This window comes from Canis aureus, chromosome 3 (assembly GCF_053574225.1).
Source record: "Canis aureus isolate CA01 chromosome 3, VMU_Caureus_v.1.0, whole genome shotgun sequence".
Classification (NCBI taxonomy): domain Eukaryota; kingdom Metazoa; phylum Chordata; class Mammalia; order Carnivora; family Canidae; genus Canis; species Canis aureus.
This window is the reverse complement of record NC_135613.1, coordinates 66,812,294-66,820,908: the sequence shown is the minus strand read 5'-3', so window position 1 is coordinate 66,820,908 and position 8,615 is coordinate 66,812,294. Positions and strand designations below refer to the sequence as shown.

The 8,615-nt window shown below is 41.4% G+C and overlaps 1 pseudogene; it reads left to right on the top strand.

Moving 5' to 3' along the window:
• The first annotated feature begins 2,722 nt into the window (after window positions 1–2,722).
• On the top strand, window positions 2,723–3,357 carry LOC144305561 (mitochondrial import inner membrane translocase subunit Tim17-A pseudogene; annotated as a pseudogene).
• Window positions 3,358–8,615: the final 5,258 nt, after the last annotated feature.

The following is an 8,615-nucleotide window of genomic DNA, read 5'->3' as shown; positions in this document are numbered from 1 at the left end:
CAAGAAATTTTTACATTCATAAATTTGGCAACTTAGATGGAAAAATTCCTCAAAAACCACAAATTACCAAACTTCAACCAAGATCAAATAATCTGAACATTCTTATAATCATTAAATATATTGAACTCACAATTTAAAAGCTCCTGAAAATAATGATAAATAAATACATACACAAGCTCTTAAAGAAAAATCTCTAGTCCTAGATGGTTTCACTGGAGAATAACAAACATTGAATGAAAAATTAACACCAATCATGTCTTCCAGAAAATAGAAAGAAGGGAATACTTTGAATTCATTTATGAGGCCAGCATTACCCTGATAAGAGAAACAAACAAAGCCAATACAAAAACAATATTACTGGCCAATGCCTCTTATGAATTTAGAGACCAAAAACAAAAAAATTAACAAGCCAAATCCATTAGTGTGTAAAAAGAATTATACAGTATAACCAAGTAGAATTATTTTCCAGATATGAGTAGTTTAACATTTGAAAATCAATCAATGGAATCTACTGTATCAATCAACAAGGTAAAGGTGGAAAATCACAATATATCAATTGGCACAAAAACATTTGACAAAATTTAACACCAAATTTGTATATTTTGAAATTCAGCAGATTAGAAGAAAATTATCTCAATATCTACAAAAACGTCTACAGCTAACATCATACTTAATGATGAAAGATTTCTTTTTCCTAAGATGAGGAAAAAAGCAAGGATGTCTGCTCTCACTCCTCTTGTTCATCATGCTACCATAGGATGTAGTCACTGGGACAGGGCAAGAAAAAAAATTTAAAAGATAGCCAGATTGAAAAAGAAATAAAACTATTTGCAAGTGACATGACTGTCCACATAGAAAATTTCAAGGAACCTAAAAACAAAACAAAACAAAAATTTTAAAAACTCTCCTAGAAGTAATAACTGAATTTTGCAGGGTCACAGGATACAAGATCAACACACAAAAGTCATTTGCACTTGTATATGCTATAAATATATAGAAAATATAGTTAAAAGCAGTACCATTTATAATTACTCCAAATGAATTTAAATAGATAAAAATCTAATGAAACTTGCATTAGATATGTATTCTAAAAATTATAAAATGTTGATGAAATTCTGATGAAAGAAATCAAATAAGACATAAATAAATGGAGAGAGATGTAGTGTTCATGGATTGGAAGACTCAACATAGTAAAATGTCATCTCTTCCCAAATTGATATATAGGTTTAATGCAATCCCAACCAAAATCCCAGGAAGGACTTTTGTAGACATAGACAAACTTCTTCAAAAATACATGAAACGGCAGAGGCCATAGAATTGCTAAAACAATTTTGACAAAGAATAAAACGAGAGGGAACACTCTATCCAATATTAAGACTTATTATATAACTACAGCAATCAAGACAGTGTGATATTGGTGGAAAGATGGACAAATAGGCCAGTGGAACAGAGTAGACCTACACAAATATGGTCAACTAATTTTCAACAAAGGTGCAAAAGGAATTCAATAGAGATAGGGTAGTCTTTTCTACAAAACAGTACTGGAGCATTTAGACATCCAAAGGCAAAAGTAGAACTTCAACCTAAACTACTTATCTTATACAAAAATTAATTCAAAATGGATCATGGACTTAAATGTAAATTTTAAACCATAAAACCTAAAACAGGTAAAGATCTTTAGGGTCTAAGGATAGGTATAAAATTCTTATATTTGACATTAAAAGCATGATCTATAAAAGGAAAAAATTGGACCTCATAAAAATAAAAATAAATTGGACCTCACCAGAATTAAGAACTTTTGCTCCAAAAGTACATGTAAAGAGGATATAAGCTGTAGGCTAGGAGAAAATATTTGCAAGCCCCGTATTTGACAAAGGACTAGCATCTAGAATTTATAAACTCTCAAAACTCAAGAGTAAAAATTTTTTTAAAGATTCTATTTATTCATGAGAGACACACAGAGAGAGAGAGAGAGAGAGAGAGGCAGAGGCACAGGCAGAGGGAGAAGCAGGCTCCATGCAGGGAGCCCCACACAGACTCAAACCTGGGACTGCAGGATTATGTCTTGGGCCAAAGGCAGGGGCTAAACCACTGAGCCACCCAGGGATCCCTCTCAACAGTAAATTTTTTTGTAAAGTCTGGTGTGGCATTTAAGGAATTTGAAAGTTTTCTTCACTAGAAGAAAGCCGAACAAACAAAATGAACAGTTCTTCTCAGATCCATCAAAAAACAAAGATCATTGGGAAAACTGCTGCCCCAAAATTTAGAGAGATAGGCAAATAAATACAGAGAAGGACAGCTGACCAGAGCAGAAGCCCAGAAACAAACATTTGCAGGAACCAATCCTGAAGAAGAAAACTTAGATTGTAATTAACATATTGTTGGAGGCTCAGAATAAGTAAGTTTGAGAGTTAAAAGCTCCAGGGTGCCCAGTCTTAGGAGACCACCACAGTTTTGTGAGTTTTACTAACAGGAGCCCTACCAAGTTCTCATGGTAAAGGTCAGAAAAAGATCTCTCAGGGATCCCTGGGTGGCTCAGCGGTTTGGCTCCTGCCATCGGCCCAGGGCATGATCCCGGAGTCCCGGGATCGAGTCCCGCGTTGGGCTCCCTGCATGGAGCCTGCTTCTCCCTCTGCCTGTGTCTCTGCCTCTCTCTCTCTCTCTCTCTCTCTCTCTCCCCCCCTGTGTCTCTCATGAATAAATAAATAAAATATTAAAAAAAAAAAAGCAAGCAAGCAAGAAAGAAAAAGATCTCTTGCACAGGTGGAGTAAAGATGGAGGAATGTGCGCAAGAGCCCTGCCCTTGGCAAACTGCAGATGTTTGTGGTGGGGCCTTTAGGATGGGTACCACAGGTGGTAGGATCTCTCAAGCAATCAAAGGTTTTTGCATTTCTCCAGTGGGAGTAAACCACAGACTATGAGGGAGTGCAGGGCTCTGCAGTTGGGAGGTCGCTTTGCTGTTTGGGGAAGTTTATTTTCCATGAATGACTACTGTATGGTTCAAGTCTGAGGGAAAGAAGATTCCTGGCACTCCATCACAAGTGGCAGCTAGAAATGGACCAGTGACCATGGTTGAGTCAGCCACGATGGGTGGCTTTCACCTAGCCTTGATTGAAGGAGCTAGTATCTTGTTGACAAGAATGGCCTCTGCACAATTTCCCAGTTTGCTGAAGAACCTTCAGGCCAGTAATTATCCTTCCCTTTTGGAGACTATCAAGAATATCAATAGGACTTCTTTCCCAGGATCTCTTTAACAGAATGAGCTGTAGTTCAAGAAGGAATCAGAGAAGATAAGTTACACCCTGTTTTTAAAACCATAGGTGGGACAGCTATGGCCAAATAGGCTCTAAGGAGACTCTGAACTCATTTTCTATTTAAAGGAACATGGGGGGGGGGGGGGAGGGCAGATGTTAAAAGATAATACACTTATTTATTTACACTTGGATTGCATTTGTCATAAAAACAAATGTTTAATATATTTATAAGAAACTATAATAAATGCTTAGAAGACAAAGGACCAAAGGGCAAATAACAATGAAATGTAACCATCATTTCCTTGGGAACTTCTCTGCCTGGTTTTGTGTGTTCTGTCATTCAAACATTAAAAAACCCCTAGAATTTATTCTTTCTTTAAGAAAGAAAGAGGAAGAAAGAAAGAAAGAAAGAAAGAAAGAAAGAAAGAAAGAAAGAAAGAAAGAAAGAAAGAAAGAAAGAAAGAAAGAAAAGAAAGAAGAAAGAAAGAAAGAGAAAGAAAGAGAGAGAAAGAAAGAAGAAAGAAAGAAAGAAAGAAAGAAAGAAAGAAAGAAAGAAAGAAAGAAAGAAAGAAAGAAAGAAAGAAAAAAGAAAAGGATTGAAGGTAGGGGAAAAAAGAAAGAAAAAAGATTTCATGCTTCCAGCAAGGAGAAGAGAAAAGCAGCCATTTAAAATATGCCTGCAGCATTCTGTTCTTTTTAACAAAGCTCGCCCTCAAGGAAAACTATTTTACCAACAAATGGGAATGGTTATACGTGACTCCAGCCCACTCTGGTTCTCTATACTTGGGAAGTGCGAGGAGAGGAAGTACCAAACTACCCCCCTCCCCAGCCTTCCTGTCTCACCTGAGGGAGAGGGGAAAAAAGCAAAAGCCTAGTCACTAGAAACGTTGTGTTTTTTCAAAAGCTAGGAGTCAAGAACACAGAAACACTCAGCCTGTGTCCTGATTTGTTAATGAAAGGTATTTGCTCTACTTAAAGGACAGAAAACAATTGCTAACTCATTCAGCAAGTCACATACTAATCACTCACTATGTGCCAGGTGCTGTCCTGGCAGGGTGCGGACAGTGAGCAAGCAGTGCTCAAAGGGAAAAATCTCTGGCCCTGGTGGAGTTTACATTCTAGTGTTGAAGGCAATCAACAAATTGTCAAGACAAATAAGGAAATATTTAGTGTATTATATGATGGTAAGCACTAAGGAGAAAAATGAAGCAGAGAGGTAGAAGTGGCAGGTGAAATTTTTGATCAGCTGTCCAGGGAAGGCCTCTGAGAAGGCACATTTAGGTAACAAGTTGACAGGAGTGAGGGGTGGCAGGCAGTGAGCTTTGAGGATTTCTAGGGCTAGAGCTTGACTGGCAATGTGGTGAGTGAGAAAGCTCAGAAGTTCAAAGCATTATATGTGTATGCAGGTGAAGGAGAAATAATCTGATGTCTTAGGTATTCTGTGGTCTTTTTCCCTTCTGTTTTCTCTTGCTTTTATCCAAAGATTATGACCTAGAATCAGAGCCATTTGAAGCGACCTAAGAAATGAGCAGGTCAACCTCAGATGACCCCCAGAGAGGCCACGTCTGGCACAGGTTCCACAGTCAGGAAGAGGCAGGACTTTCCTCCGTGCTCTCTCCATGGTCCACGTTCATCCCTGCATTTGCCAACCAGGGAAGCTGGTCATTTGAGGCTCGCTTACAACCCACAACTGGGTTAAGCCAAGTCCAGGTTGTGACCTGGAGACTAGCTTCTCAAATGCCAGACACTCTCTCAGCTGAGGATCTGTCTCAGTTCAGCGCTGGTTTCTAATTCTCTTAGTGGCAAGCGAAGCACAATGTCCTTCAGCTCCTTGCCCGCAGCCACACTTTCCATTCAGGGACAAGCACCGATGCCATGCTCACACCCAGAGTTGTGGCAGTGGACAGGACAGCCCTTGATCCCATAGGAGCAGAGCATACAGAAACAGGACCCAGGTCTTGTTCAGGTGGGTCATGTTTGACTCCATCTGGGTCTGAGGAACTGTCGGACATATGGCTCCACCTTGCCTCCACAGGGTGTCAGATGCAGGCAGTGTGGACCACGCACGATGTCAGAGTGGCGGATTTCAGCCAGGGTAGCCCTTGGTGCCATGTGGCGCCAACATAAACAACTGGTTGATGTGGTGTCATGTAGACAAAACAGCTCTTTGATGGATTGGGTTTTCACTCTTCACTCCGCTCAAGTTGGCATGAGTCAAGGGTGGTGCCTGCCAAGTATGTGGGCAGGTTGGGGCCCTGCACGAGTTGCTCTGTGTGGTGCTGGCCACAGACCCATTTTCCCACTGCCTGTTAGTGGTCTGAAGCATTTGGTTTAGAGGGTGGGGGCACCAGAAGGGAGCTAAGTTTGGGAAGCTGATTGCTAGGATGGAGACGGGCATGTCCGTCACCTGAAAAAGTCTCAGATGTTTCCCAAGTTCACCCTCTTGTCCAGAGTGGAATTTGCCAGGACTTTGACGTTCACCCCAAGCCTGTGTCTGCGTGTGACTGACCAGGCTACAGCAAAGTCTTTCTGGAATCTGAGGTTAAGAAAGATGAAAGGCCAGTGCCGCCTGTCTGTCTGCAATGGGCATATTGCATAATAATAGCTCTCTCTGATCTTTCTTTTGCATGTTCTTGGTTTCTCCACTTCTTCCTTTCAGCTTTGTAATATGACGCCCAGCTGCTTCTTATCTTTGCTGCCTCCCCTCACCTCCCAACTCTCCTCTCTTAGATCCACACAGAGAACACAGACAACTCCTGCTTTGAAACCTGAAGGACGCTGTCACTTCCCTTAACACCCTGTTTGCTGCGCTCCTAGTTCAGAGAAGCTATAGCCAGGTGAGGACTGTAAACCAACCCCTCAACACCTGCCTTTGTAAGATGTCTTAACTCAGCAGGGCTACACGTGCCTGTAGGCTACATGCCCTAATAGATGCTGGAGGCCCCATCTCAAGGTAGGGACAGGACCTAGAATTGAATACTTGGCCTGAAAAAGCTCCTCTGTAAACTCAGGAGGTGTAAAAAACAAGACTGTTGACTTCCTTCAGTAGCTTTTATACTTTGTAAGCTTCTTGTGGAGGAGGATAACAAAGAGCCTTGTACTCTCAGGCCGAGCCCAGAAAAGGTGGCATGTTCCATTTGTTGGCGGCCGGCTTCTGGGTTACCACAGCCTGGTGGACCCCTCAGCTTCGGCCAGTGGGGTCACTGCATGATAAGCTGTGACATGAATGACCCATCTTGACACTTGTGGATCTAAGGGGTCCGAAGCTACCAGCTGTAGGTGTTTTCCAAGTATCCCACACTTAGAAACAGATAATTCCCATCACCAGTTGACAGTTTTCTTTGGAAAGAGAGTCCCCTTCCAAGAAGGAGGACTGTGATTTGAAGCAAGAGAAAAATTGCCCTCAACACCTTTTCTCAAAGACTCTGACTACAATGAACAGGAACTCCTTATCAGGGGCCCCCGGCTGCTTGGGACTCTCCGAGGTAGGAATGGACATAACCACATCATTTTCAACATTAAGAAAAGCTTATTATAGGAGATCCCTGGGTGGCTCAACGGTTTGGCACCTGCCTTCAGCCCAGGGCATGATCCTAGAGACCTGGGATCGAGTCCTGTGTCGGGCTTCCTGCATGGAGCCTGCTTCTCCCTCTGCCTGTGTCTGCCTCTGTGTGTGTGTGTGTCTCTCATGAATAAATAAATAAAATCTTTAAAAAAAAAAAAGCTTATTATAAAATACACAGGCTAATGGCAATACCAGCAGCATCCTTAATTTTAGTTGTCACTTATAAACCTAGTATGTTAACTTGTGGGGAAAATATGGCCCATCTCCTGACAAACTACTTAAAACCATATAAGTGAGGGGTTATTTTGGTGGAAAAATATGTTAAAAACTGGGATATGCAGGGGATCATAATAAAAGGAGCCATTAGAGGAGAAAAGACAAGACACTTATCGCAGCTTGTTCAGAGATTTGTTGTGTGGGAAGCCCTTCCAGCTGTCACCCTCTTGGGCTCTCATGTGGCCCTCCCATTACACAGAGCTCTGTGCCCCATGCACAGTCCTAGGGGGCTGATGCTCTTCAAGGACTTTTTCCAGAAACACAAGTAGGAAGAGATGGATTTTAGTTTCACAATCTTTCCTGTCCCCCCAAGAAAGATGTAAAGTTGAGGGACAACTGGGTGGCTCAGTGGTTGAGCATCTGTCTTTGGCTCAGGTTGTGATCCCGGGGTCCTGGGGTCGAGTCCCTCATCAGGCTTCCTGCAGGGAACCCACTTCTCCCTCCACCTATGTCTCTGCCTCTGTGTATCTCTCATGAAGAAATAAATAAAATCTTAAAAAAAAAAAAAAAAGATGTAAAGATGTTTAGTAATGAAGATAGAGGAGGGAAGGAGGAGAGATAAGATAATATGAACAGGATAATGGACTGGAATAGGGCTAGTGATGGTAATCGTGGTAGTTACTATGAGATTCCTGATTGCTTGTTGAGTATCTGTAGACTTCAGGGTTTATTTAAATCCCATTATCCAAAGTCCATTAAGATGTCAGCTAAGCAAGCATGCTTACCCCCGTTTTACAGATGAATGAGTTGATTACTCAGTTCATAAAAGGCTGAGCCAGGACTTGAATGTAGACCTCCTGATTACTAACCAACCTTGTGTCTTTTCAAAGTACCAAGTTGCAGGGCTGTTGTACACTTAAAAGATAAAGGTTCTAACACTCCCATCCCACTCCCAATTATTCTAGATTGCTTTGGGGCTCCTAGACCTACTATGTTTCATGGCTGAAAACAATCTCTCACAGGAAAATTAGACTACCCAGCACTAATGATAAAAGAAAAAAAATGGATAACATCAAAATTAAGTATTTCTCATAAAAAGACATCATTAAGAAAATAAATATCCACAGACTGAGGGGGGTAAAATATACACAGTGAATATCTGATCTGACAAGTCCAGGACATATAAAGAAAACTTAAAAATCAAGAGTAAAAAGACAGTGCATTTATTAAATGGGCAAAATACCTGAAAAGATACCTCACCAAAGGAGATACACATATGGCCAATAAACACCTGAAAAAAGTGCTTGTCAGCATCATTCTTAAGAAAATGCAAATAAGGGGATCCCTGGGTGGCTCAGCTGTTTAGCCCCTACCTTCAGCCCAGGGCATGATCCTAGAGTCCTGGGATTGAGTCCAACATTGGGATCCCTGCATGGAGCCTGCTTCTTCCCCCTGTGCCTCCCCTCCGCCCCGCCCCACCCCGTGTCTCTCATGAATGAGTAAATAAAATCTTTTAAAAAATGCAAATGAAAACCACAATGACATAGCACTACATTCCTACTAGAATGGCTAAAATTTTT